A 14,062-nucleotide genomic window follows, 5' to 3' on the forward strand; every position below is an offset into this window, starting at 1 on the left:
AAACTTTATTTTCTAAAGGTTTTTAGGTGTCTACATTTTGCCCCTCTTTGATGTGATGCCGCAAGTGGCATGGCATCAAAGATAAGAAAATAAGATGCCCAAGGCTAGAGCAGAAGAGGAGAGAATGGGCTGTGAGATGCCCCCTCAAGAAGGTAGCGAGGAGAGAAAGCGAGGCTCGATGGCTTCTTGAAAAGTACAAGAATCCGAGATGAGTAAGGAGACTTAGATTGGCAAAGAGAAGGGGCTGAATTAGCTCAAACTCTCACTATAGGAGAATGATAAAAGAGAATCAGATGCACAAGAGAAAGCAAGCTTAAGACCTTAGGGAAGGTGGAGGATGAAGGAGCAGAGTGCTATAAAAAGGAATCCAGGATAGGGAGATGGATGAGGGGATTATAAAGCTGATGCAACAGGATTTCAAAGGGTCAGATTAGTGGAAGATGGGTTTCGGAGATCCCTAGGACTAGGATTGTGGATCTCAAAAGATGAGGCTTGGTGGATTGATTTGGATTGGTGGATCCCTAAGACTAGGATTGTGGATCCCTAAAGCTAAGAGTGATGAGTGATTCAAAGAGATACTGATGCATAAGCTAGGGTAGGAGAGATGGATGCTGGATATGGATGCTGGATATGGGTGGGGGATAATGGAGATGAAGGAAAATCATTGAAGCTTTTTGAGTGGGGGGATACTTCAAAGAGAAGTACCACCATGTAGTTGAGCACTAGATTTGCTATAGGACTATTGGTTAATTGCCAAGGTTACCAAGAACATCAAGGCATGTTCACCAACTGTCCAGAGGACTGAAAAACTGACTCGAAACAAATACGCAAGGGTTGCCCGAGCATCACACATGAATCCCAGAGGAAGCAGTGCGGAACCGACACTAGGTAACCCACAAGCAGAAAAGAAAAATAAACAAAAGACTTGATCAAGACCTTATGCTCAGATTGCCCCATTCGTAGCATACCATGATATGGAAGATCGTGGCAACCTTGAGGAGGAAACAAAAAGATTGCTTGGAAAAGATATTTCAAGACCCAAAAGGGAAGATTCCAAATCAAAAGAAATAGAAAATCCAAAAGAGAACCATTTGCCAACAAGATGGGTAGGACAAGGTACTAACGGACCAAGATCAGACATGAGGAAAGCTATATCCTACAAGGATCTATCGGAGAGCACCTAAGTTGATGGATCTGGATGGGTGATGCATTTAGCAAGCTGAACTAAGAAGGATAGCACTTTGGTGACAGGAGATCTAGCTAAAGGATGCATTGGAATAGCTAACCAAGATGTGCGATGTGTGCAAGATGATGATCAAGGAGGAACTGACACAAAAGCTAGATAGATACAATGGTACTAAGCTAAAGAGGATGTACAAGCTGATGGACCAAGATATTTACAAGCTGAAGCTGACCAAGATAGTTACAAGCTAGCAAAAGCTCAGGATGATAGGATAGCAAGATGGTTCGATGTTTTGCAAGATGCGAAAGCTAAGGGTGGGGTGATAGCAAAAGATATGGATTTGGCAGGATGCATCCAATGATGATGAGAGATTTTGTGACCAAGGATAGCTAGAGGAGCAGGATGAGATGGCTGGATAGGATGGTAGATAGCTAGGATTATGATGGATATAAAGAGATGACATTGGGTTTGCATGAGGATAGCCTAGAGCTAGATATCAATGACAAGGGAGGATGGACAAGACAAGAACTCCAAGGAATATAGTGCCCCCAATCAGAAGATAACATGCAGAAGGAGGTCTTATGATGGATGTGATAGGATTGAAGCTAGGATGGAAAAAGTTGAAGGGGCTAGGGAGATGGATGATAGCTGGGATGGTTGGCTAAAGCTACAGGAGATAAGTGGATGGTGTGAGATGGAAGATGGAGGGTGGAGGATAGGTGGATAGATTGGAAGATGGAGTTGGATGTCAAGATATGACCAAAAGCATGAGGGTGATAGGCTTAGCTGGGGATGGTAAGATTACGCATGACGCTTGTTTGCCAAGTTTTCATCATGGTACTTGTCCAAGGCGCTTGAATTGCCAAGTTTTCACCAGTGGACGCTTTATTTTTCTTTTCTTTTTTGACTTTTTGACTTTGGACTTAGCTGGAATGATTTTGGCTTTCTTCAGCTATTTTGGCTTTTTTGGGATTTTTCACTGGCTGTTGGAATGTTCAATTTTGTTGCTAGCTATTGGTACACCGGATGTGTGATTTATGCAATAGATCGGATTAGATGGGATTGATGGTAGGAGATGGAGGGATGAAAATGCTAGAAAGGAGCATCAGATGGGGATGCTTGCAAGAGCAACATTGGCACATGTTGGAACGAGTGTGAAAAGAGCATATGGGGGATAGATGGTAGATGCAGGTGTGATGGAGGATTTGTGGAAGCGTGCTTGGGGATATAGGCACCCAAGATGGAGTTAGGAGATGGGGGACATGGGTCATTGGATGGGGGATTAGCAATGGTGGATTCCATTATGCATTGGGTTTCAACTTTTTTCTTTGGGATCCACATGGTTTTGGTTTTTCTTTTCATAGGCTTTTGCATTGTTTTGCATTCTTTGATTGGATTTTTCCTTTTTGGAGTATGTCTTTTAGAATAGACATATGATTGCCTAGGATGTGGATTTTTAGCTTTATGCATTTTGAAGTTGGCATTCACATTGCTGTGGTAAGCTTTGGGAAGATGGTTAGGAGAAGCTTTGTGAGATTGAGAGGATATGAAAGAGCATGTAGGGGGATGATGATGGATGATGTGCCCTAATATGTGCCTTTGTTGATCTTGCATAGGAATGGATGGAATAGGATTTTTATGATGGCTGATAGGAGGATGGAGGATGGTAGATTTTGGGACATAGGGACCCAAAATGGATTTAGCGGATGAAGGGGGGTTATGGTAGGTTTTTTTGGGTTGCAAAGATGGTGGAGGGGGGATGACATAAGATTTCTTGAAGGAGTGATGGAAGGCTGGAATGGTGGGCTTGGAGATAGGCTTGGTTTGGGGGTGTGGTGTACCAACACCTTTAGATGGTGAGCCTTTGGATACATATCCAAGACCATGAAATCCTAGATTTTTTTGTGCAATAATAGGCTCTCTGATTCCTTGCTCTTGTGGTCCTAAACCTTGACCTTGATAATGCCATCGATTGAGCATTTGAACAAGCTGAGGAAACTTTTTGCTTGCAGAAAATGGTAGAAGTGATTTATTAGGTGTATTGCAATGGGGAGATACTGTTCTTAATTCTTCTGCTGAGAGAGGGCCACCGTGGATGAATGTAAGTGAACCAAGAGGGTAGATTATAGATGGTGGAATAGCTTGGATAGGTGGTAAGATGAAAGTATGGAGCGGGGGAGATGGAAGGATAGGATCTTGATGTAGCTGGTGGGATGACAAGATATCTTGTAGTGGAGGAGATATGCCTTGAGGTTTTGGAGATGGAGGAGATGGTGACTGCACTATGGATGGAAGACATGGTACGATGATATCTTCAATTATGCTTTGGGGGATGTCAACATGCTTTTGGGCAGGATCTTGATAGGATTGGTTTGGAGTGGATGGTGCGATAGGAGGTGAAGGGATGGATTCTTCAAAGGCAGCGGATGGATTGATGGGAGATTCAATAGTGGAGATGGGTGAGTAGAAGATGGATGCATAAGGGTCATTATGAGAGATTTGGGACATGCTTGGAGGCGATGTGGATAGGATTTGGAGGGATTTGACAGGTGGTGGGATTTTGATGCTTGCGGGAAGTGGAAGGATTTTAAGCAATTTGATGGATGGTATGGGGATGATAGCTATGGGAGATGGAGGTGATATTATAGATGGGGGAGCTTCATCACTGACTACTTCACATGGTTGGATTCGATGACATGGCTTATCAACTGTTGGAGGCAACTTTTCTTGTATTTCCTCTAGGAGATTCCTTGGAGACTCGTGTGTCGAAGGTGGAGGTGGATTGACAAGAATAGCTAGTGTGATTGGGGTGGAAGATTGGAAGCTTGGTTGATGGGGTGATGGAGGGGAAGCTGGAATATCAGATGGCATGACTAGATAGTTTGGAATAACTCTTGGATTTTGGGGGATGCTTGGGGGAATGTTTCTAAGGCTTTCAATATACCCGTCATAGTCAACAAGATTTTCATCATCATTGGAATAGGAGGTGGCAGGAGCAAGGACAATGCAACCAAACACATCATGATAGGATTGGTACTTCATGCTTTGATGATGAGTTTGATGGGGATGGGGTCTTGCATATGGATGAACACGGAAGCTCATGGTTGGATTTGGGTTAAGCACAGATTTTGGATTGGTTGATGAAAGATTTCCTAGGGAGAGTCAAAGTTGCATGACAGACCTAAGGAGGATTGGTTGGAGATTTTTGGCTTTCCTGTGGATGGAAGACTTCAAGGGCATGTTGTCAAAAAGTGAGAGTTTTGCTTTCCTATGCGCTAGATTTGGTGGTGGCTATGTCAACTTGAGGATAGACTAATGATCCTATGGGCATGACACGAGATTGACCACTTGTGGATCCCAACCTTTAGCTCAAGGTGATGAGGGATGCAAGTGACAAAGCTAGATTACCCTAGACAATGCTCTGTCAAAGGGATAACCTTGGTGAGATTGGTTGATTGGTAGGATTGATTGGATAGCAAACTCTGGCAGAGTAACAACAACTCTTTAAAGGCTTGGATGATTTTGGATTGGGTTGCAAGCTAGCTGGGGGGGGATGATTTGGAGAGACTTTGGATTTGGGATTGTTCTAAAGCAAGGAACTAGATAGATTCGGTTGCAGCAGGGGAGCTTGGATGATTTTCTGATGAGGCAGTGACTACGCTAAGTATGCCTTGAGCTGGGAGATTTTTGCTTTTTTGGGATTTTGACCAAAGTTGGCAAACATTCATTCAAAAGCTATGAACAAATAAGCAGACAAAATTTTTGAGCAAGCACGTCAAACACACCAACATCCTAGGAAGCTTTCTACAAAGATGAAATTTGTTATAGCTAGGGAGTCCTCGATATACGCAAGGTACGTGAGGCCCAAATCCGTAGATGAAACCAAAAAGATGTCACACAGCCGAGAGGAGCGGTAACCCACTTCTCCTCTTTCACTTCTCAAGGGTATAAAGTTCCTTGAGGCTTAGCCTGAGTGACAAAATTTTGATCCCAAGAGAGGTGTCTTTGGATTCACCTCCCGATTTTTATACTCCGCCGGAACGCTGGAGTTGAGGTCGTCCCAAGGGGTGATGAAATCCCCAAGCAGGCCTCCTAAACAGCTAAGACAAGATTTTGGATCCTAATCTTATGCACCCAAGATGGCCTCGAAAGACGACAAGGGGAGAGAAGACTTGGATGATCTTGGGCTAAAAAACACGCTTGTTTTTTTACCAAATGACACTTAAGTTTTCTGATCTAGACTTTGCAAGCACTCATGTTTAAGATACAATGTTTATTCCAAATTTGAAGCGTCGACAAAAATAAAATTGATCGAAGAATGCAGACAAGAAGAAGAGTTAGGGTCAACAAGAAGGTAAACCCGTGCGCCTAGAGGCCCTCCAGGTCAAGTATCGATTGATTTTTCTTTAACGCATTCAAGATTGAGTGTGAGTTTATTTTAAGCCAAAAACAAAGGTGTGTGAGATTCGATTGCCAAGCGCACGCCCGGAGGCCCTCCACGTCAAGATTTGTCCAAATTTTATGCCCAAATGAAGTGTGAGTGATATTAATGTGCATTCAAGGAAAATTTGATTTTAATCCATGGCAATCAAGAGTTTGTTTAGCAACATGCATTCAAAGACAAGTGATTAAACATTCAAGTTTTTTCCTTTGAGCATTCAAGATTGAGATTTTGTGTGTTGTTTTAAGAACTTTGAAGTGATTTGTTTTAACCTTAGATCATTCAAGATTGTTTTTGGACTCAAAAGTGAAAATGACTCTTTGGACTTTGGTTTTCATTCAAGATTTTGTGTTCTAGTTTGCATATTTTAAGCCCAAAAAAGATATTCCTAGATTGTTTTGATGCATGAAAAACCTAAGAAACATTCAAGATTTTGCAACAAGACATTTTTTTGGAACAAATAACAAAGCTTTTAGGACAATTTTTGGCAACCATTTAGGACTCTTAGTTTTCATGAGATTTTTTTAAAAGAACTTTAGTGTGCACTTAGTGTTGATTTTGAACCTTTTGAAATGGAAACTTGAAGTTCTTTTTAAATTCCCAAAAATGAAGTGTTCCTAATTTTGTATGAATGCATCTAAAACCTTGATGTTGCAAGGATGCAAATGATTAGATTGGTTTAGTTTCACTTGTTAAAAGTTTTTTTCTTTCTTGCAAATTTTTAATTTTTCAATGGATTAAAGTATGATTTGGGGGTTCATTTTAAGCACTAAAAAGAAGTGTGCATGATTTTGCTTCCTTAAAAAAAAAATGGCCAAGATCTCCAACAAGAAGAAGAAGAAGAAGTAGATGGAATAAGAAAAATATAGACAAGAAGAGGAAGAAGAATTCCAAGTGCTTTGTCCACCTATAAGCTTGAGAAATCTGCAAATACTATGAGATAGACTATGAGTTCCTTTGTCTTCTTCATGCTCATGTGGACCTACAAAACCAATTTATACAATCCTACCAATCACAAAAACAAGTAAAATTAGCCAAAATCAGCAAATGACATACAAAACTTGAATAAAAAAGCTAATGAAGATGACCCATGCGGGGTCCCACCGGGTGTGCCAAAATGTATATGAGCAATGTTAGTATGCTAATAGGAACTAAATTTAAATAAAGCTTCTACAAACTAAACAAAATTCATAAACTTCAAGATAGACTAAGATGAACTCTGAATTGAGAATATGAGCCATTAATGGACTCTCTCAATTAGAAGCTCTCTTGTTGAGTGGCTTTGTCTAAATAGATAGGATGTATGCTCAATATGCTTCCAAAGGCTTCAATGGATGATTGTGGATTTTTGGTGTGGATAGATGGCTTTAGTATGGATATAGCTCTCAAAATAGCATTATAACTTTACTTCATGGATTGTGTTATTTTTCAAAGGGGAAGGATCCAATTTATAGGCAAGAGGCTTGAGGGATTGAGGGCTAAGATGCAAGGATGGGAAAAAGCTCATGGAGGGCTCAGATTGCATGAGAGGAGAGCACATGGATTGTGCTTCCTTATAGCCAATCAAGGAGTGACACATGTCACATGGTGAGAGGATGGAGGAAAGGGGAAGGATGAGTCAACAAAGGAGGCTCAAGGGATAAAATCTTCATAAAGACCCTCATAATGACTTGTAAGAGCAATAAAAAGGCTTGTAAGAGTCATTTATGACCTAGTGGACTTCATAAAGTTTTATGGTTGAGATATTTTGAGGGTGATGAGAGCAATTTCGACTTGGGCTTGATTAGGAAGGTTCTAAGCTTGCTTAGGCTTGTGCAAATGATTAGAGGATGGATTAGGATGGTTTAGGATTAGCTTAGGGATAGGCAAGTGGATGGCATTTAATGAGGGTGGGTGAAGGAGGAGATATTTGTTAACTTTGGCTTGGGTTAGGAAGTCTTAACCCATGTTTAGGGAATGTGATAAGGTTAGGAAGGGATTAGGATTAGGTTTAAAGACATCTTCTAGAAGAGTCTAGACTTTGGATGAGGATAAAGACTTTCTAGAAGAGTCTAGAATTTCCTAGGATGAGGATTAAGACTTTCTAGAAGAGTCTAGAACTTCTTAGGATGAGGATAAATTAGATTTTTAGGAAATAAATAAAGTTTTATTTATTTCAAGGGTTTGGGTTGAGGAGATATTTATTAAAACTTTTTTAATAAACATGAGGATTAATATTTAATTTTAATTAAATATTTTGAGTTGGGGTTAGGGGTAGGAAATGATGAGATTAGCCTTTAATTGAAATTAAAGAAGGATTAGAAGATTTTGGAAGAGGTTATTGGTCATAAGGAAATTGGCCAAGTTTTGGGAAAAAAATAAATTTTTTATTTATTTTAGGATTTTTGGTCAATTTATTAATTAAATAATTAATAAATAATGAAATAATATTTAAATAAGATTTAAACATTTTTGGGAGGGATTCCTTAATTAAATATTTTTAATTCAGATAAAGGGATTTAATGGAATAAAAATAAATAAATTAATTAAATAATTAATTAATTAATAAATGATGATGTCATCAGGACTTTTTCAGAAAATAAAAAAACTTTATTTTCTAAAGGTTTTTAGGTGTCTACAATGTGTAGGATCATAGTGTGCCAAAAACTGATGATTTGAGAGATATATAGTTCTAAAATACCTCAAAGAATTTCAAAATCTATTCTAAATCTTTTCCCATCTATCCTAATACCAAACCAAAAAATTTATACCTCTATAAGGAATTATATCTTTGGATACCAACCTTACATGCTCAACTTTAAAAATGTCTAAAAAATGTGTTTTTGGAATGTTCTTGTCTGTATTTTACTCAAACATGTATTTGACGACTTTTTTTCTCCCAAATTTGATGAAACAAAAAGGTTTTCTTAAGCATGTTCTTAGCTTTCCACAAATGTAATTTCTATGAAATTATGATTTCAGTAAGTAATTATTACTTATTTTTCAATGAAGTGACGTATAGTGTTGATTGACACACTGATTGAAAAATAATTATAACTTTCAAACCATACAACATTTTTTAAATCCAAAAGGTGCATCACATTCTATGCTTCTTCTACTATAAGGAATAATAAATAATAAATAATTTTTTTTAGAGTTTTGAATTAGTTAAGGTGGTCAGACACAAGAGTTTTTAAAATTTTAAAATACTATAGTAGAAAATTCTTAATTAATTATTCATTTAGAATAAAAATACCCAAAAATATGCATCACATCCAGGCATGAGTCTACTTATTATAACTAGAATCTTATTAAAAAATATTATCATTTGATTTTGAGTAAGGTGGTCAGACATATGTCTACTTCTTATTTTTGTCCTAAATTTTTTGTACTATTGCATTATATTTAAAAATGTTGACCAATCAATTTTTATTTTTTTAAGATAACACATAGTAGTTTAGAAAGTAAATTAAATTTCCTTCAGATTATTTTCTCTCAAGTTTTTGATAGAAAGTTTATAACAAGTTGAAAATTGCACATCAAATTGACATAACCTTGATTTTCTAATTTTTCATTACCACTTGAGGGCATAGTTTGGTTGACCATGATCTTGAATATACCTTAACCTCTTTCATTCCTCCCAACTCTTCTTGTATGTCCACCTCTAAAGTTGGTGTCTAACTTCTTTCTATTCTTCTTGTACAATTTTAGTGCCAATTGGAAACACTTATGGATTGTTGTAGGCATCCAAAGACTAATTTATTCTTGTGTGTTCTACTTCTACCCACCTAGATACCTAGCCATCTTAAGAGGTTATTCTTCTTGGATCCCTCATCTTAAATACAAATTCTAAAATTCTTCAGTATAAGTTGCCACATCCATATTTTTTTTTTTTAGGCTTCACCTTTTCTTGTGCAATTGAATTTTATAATCTTCAAGTAGGTTTGTTCCTTACCTTAGCCACCATGGCTTTCCAATTTTCAATGGGTTTCTTTCCCATATTCTCCCTCTCTTCTTGGAGGTACTTCCACCATGTTAGTTTTGATTCCTTAGCCTAGATTTGGCTACCTTAACCTTTTTTTCTTTTGTAACACCTTCACACTCGAAGTGGTTTTCCATCCCTTCAATCCATTCCATCACAATTTCAGTGTCCATCTTTGCACCAAACAAAAGGATTCCTTCTAGGTATTTCCTACCCAATTCCTTGATGTATTTTCAGCAATGGTTCCTCAATCAATGGAGGGTTTGGTTCAGGAATGATGCCTTCCTCATAAATCTTTCCTTTTCCTCTATCACTAGTTTCTCCATCTCAATCTTTCTTCTTAGCTACCTCAGCAACTTCCTCTAATTTTATCTTCATCTCCTCTATTGATTTCTCTAGGAGCCTATTCCTTTCCTTTTTCTCCTTCATCTCCTTAGAAAGCTCACCATGTCAATCTTCCCTACTAACTATTCACTATACAAAGACATGCCACTATCACCAAATCTTTGGTATCTCTAATACCAATATGATGTAAATTAGATTGCCTCTTAAGCCCTTTTCTTCTTTAAGGACTCACCTATGGTTCTCTTATAGCCTAATAGGGTGTCTCTTTTTCACCCTAACCTCAAGAGAATTTCTATTTTATTCTCCAATATTTCCTATGTAGCTACACTAATGTTTTTACAACTTGCATCCACCATGGAGACACTCCAACTTGTTCTCCAGACTTTTTTCAAGAAGGGTCATTCTACCTTCAATAAGGAGTGAGGGATTCAAATTGAGGGCTATTATACTTCCACTATACTCTTGGTCTCCAAATCTATAGGTTTCCCTATTGATTCATTGAAATTTGGTAAAATTGTCCTAATTAGGCCTCTAAACTTGAGTTCTAGGCTATAACTCCAAATTTCCCTTAACCAGGTAAAAAAATAATCACCATTATGAATACCCTTTTGGGATTACTTCAAGATTTTAGAGGTTTCCAATTCTCAACTTGTTCATACACTGCAATTCTATATGTATGCCTACAATTAAAGATTTTAAGGGTTTCATATCAACATCTCCTAGGGTCTTCTAAAATCATTAACAAATATTGTCTTGGAAACTTCTCCTTCCATACATGGATTTCTCATACATCCCTAATCCTTATCCAACTCTCAGATTGAACTATCTAGCACATTCAATCTATCAAAACCAACTTGCAAGAACTATGATCACCTAGCCATACATTGAAATCTTGCCTAGAGCATCACTTGAAAAATAAAAACTATTTTGTCTAGACTTCACCCTTTTTATGTACACTATACAAGGAATCTACTTCTATATCCCTCAATATTCCATAGTGAGTGTTCATGTAGTAGACAAAACTATAGAACATGATGATGAACTTATTTTACATGCTACTAATGAAGTTGTCAAAATTGTAGAACTGGATGCTTCACATACTGCTGATGTAGTTGACTTGGGGGCTGATGAAGAGGGCTATAGCTAGCCATTTTTCACAAAATTGCTAAAATAGGAACAACAAGTAGTCTATTTACAAATTATTTTCAAACTACAAAAAAAAACTCCTATAAAATTTTAATATGAATCAAATATTTTGTAAAAACATGAACTACAAGGATCTAACACAAATAGTTTGCTTTCAATCCATTAAAGCATTTGTGCAATTCAAAAACAAATAATTGTCAATTCTGGAACAATATTTTTGTGGCTTTAGTTTCAAAATTCACTTACTAAAACATCCAACCCTTGGAATGGGTTTCCTTCACAAATTTATAGGTTTTCTTGAAGATTTCAGACATTTACCGTAACTAACAACTCCATCCTTGCACTATGAAACTTTCTTCTCAAATCTTGTCATGTGACTTTTCAAAATTGTTGACAACTTTTTGCAACTCCTAGCAAATTTTTTTATCTAACACTTGGAAACTTCAAAATAGGCCTATTATGTTCTCTTTATGATGTCTAAGCCTGATTTGGACAATTTGGCTCAATTGATAACTTTTGCAAAAATTGACATCTTTCTCAAATTTGCATCAAATGACAAGAAATGACCCCCAAACTATGAAAAAAGAAAACAAATTAAACTCAAATCCAAACTTTTTCTAGACTTCTAGACCCATAAGACCCATAACCCAAATCTTGCTTCCTAAAAATCTAAATACAAAGCAAGAAAAAATATCTAGAATGGATTGAGCCTAGTCAAATCCATCTAGGAGAAAACCCACATGACCTTCTAATGTCCAAACACACCCAAGTAACTTTGATTAGGTTAGTACAAGCCAAAAACCAAAATAAGGAACTAGGACTAGGAGTTAGCCTAGGTGCTTCTGCACCAAAGAGATAATCAATAAAGAAAAAATACTTAGGCTTAACTCAGATTCAAAGAAGAAGATTAAGGAACTTATAGTTAAATCCAAGCTATACTAGTGTCAACTAAGTAAATAGTAGAAGCCAAGAAAATTCAGTGCCAACTAAGTGCTAGTAAAAGATAGAGTAACAAAGAAGTTGGAACAAGTGCTTGTAAATGAACCAAGAAAATATAGTGTAAGCCAAGTGATAGAAGATAGTATTCACCGAGTTATCTAGTGATGACCAAGGTTGAGGAGCACAATGTTGGCCAAGTGACAACATTTTATAGTTTGTGAAGAAAAATTAATCCCTAACCAACATAGTTGAATTCTTGGAATATGGAAAGTGTGTTGAAGATAAGGATTGATGAGATTGAAAATTTAATGCAAAGGAAATCGTGTTTGAGCGTTTCTATGCATGAATTCAAAAAGAATTTTGGAGAAGTTTCTAGAAGAGGAAGGAGGAAACAAAAAGATGGAAGGATTCAACGAATTTGATTTGACCCTACAATCAATAGTGGTGTTTAAGTGGCAAAAGATCAAAAGCTACATATTTAAAGATGCATAAGGGAAACCTAAAGAGATTGAGGAACATGTTGATTCTATTGATTGGCAAACTTGAGCAAGAGGCTAAGAAGAGTTTTGAAGAGGGGAAGTGTGATTTCTTGAAGATTTCCAAGGAAATTAGAGACAAAGATTGTAACGGAGGCTAGTCAATGGATTAATAGATGAGCTACATTTTGATTTGTATTTGAAATGTGAGTTGTATTCATTTAGATAAAACTACTTTTATTTTCTAACCATTGTATTAGTTTGAAATCTTTTAATCAAGGTTGACCTAACAGTCATTTGTAAATCCTTTAATCAAGGTGGCATTCTAATGGGATGTTCTTAAGTCCTCTAATAAGGCCACTCCTAATATGGTGATTAAATCCTTTAATAGGGTCACTCCTAACAATGTGTATTGTAACCTTTAGCAAGCTTGGATCCTAATAGAGCTCACTTCAAAAGAGTAAAAATATTGGTGACATGTTGCTAGTGGTTTTTCTCGAATTGGATTTCCATGTTAAATCTTGGTGTCATACTTTTATGGATGTTATTTGAGATGTTTTATTGTTCATGTTTTACATTTTGCAATTTTGTTATTTTTGGGAGAGTAAAATGCAAATTTTTAATTATTGATAAGTTGTTATAGAGACTGAGCTACTTAATTTTTAGATCTAAGTTGGTTATCAATAAGTTGTATTAGAGATCGAGCTACTTATTGTTTAGATCTAAAAGTTTAATTGGTACATTTGGACCTGAGGATAATTGATTCAATCCCCCCCCCCTCACTTAGTTATTGTAAACTATTATGACAAATTATATAGTTTTTGCATAGCGATTTATCTTGTGCATGCATACTTTTTGTGGCTGCATGATTTTATGATTTTTGAAACATCATTTGGTTTTTCATTAGATCCTTTGATGATTGCATTAATGGATTTAAAGACATACTAGTATTGATTTGATTGGTTTCCTTCCTGATCCCTTTGAAAATGTAATTTGTATATGCATTGTTTCTATGACTTATGTCTATTTAGGGATTTGATTTTCAACAATTTTATTTAATTTCTTGTTACCCTATCTTAGAATTTTATTTTTCAACACATGGTTAGAATAGAAATTCGTATAGTTTCATTGTTAGGAAACTTGCATTCATCATAAAATCTGAAAATACAAAAAATATATTGATCTATGGTCATGTTTTTTTCTAGCTCTACAAACTTTACAAGTACCACTAAAGGCTTCTAGGATACCCACCCCTAATTTCCTATAGAATGGAAGGGAAACCATAAGGACTTCTATATCTAGTGAAGTCTGATCTCTTTTCCTTCCACCTATCGGGCTCTAGTCTAGAAGAGCATCTGACTATGACCATCAGATGGCTAGTTGAGCATGCTTCTACTACATTTTATTTCTTTCTCTAGGGTCCTTCCAACTCTCTTTGGGAGTAGGGTGTAGTTAACCATCCCTCACTCCTAGTAGGACCTTCATCTAAATATAAATATTTATCTTCAATTGAGCTACTTAGCAGGTTGAAAAATACCTATCTGGGACATTGGAGTTAATATTCAATCAAA

The sequence above is a fragment of the Cupressus sempervirens genome, chromosome 11 (assembly GCF_028749045.1).
Source record: "Cupressus sempervirens isolate cs-2001-9-10 chromosome 11, ASM2874904v1, whole genome shotgun sequence".
NCBI classification, from domain to species: domain Eukaryota; kingdom Viridiplantae; phylum Streptophyta; class Pinopsida; order Cupressales; family Cupressaceae; genus Cupressus; species Cupressus sempervirens.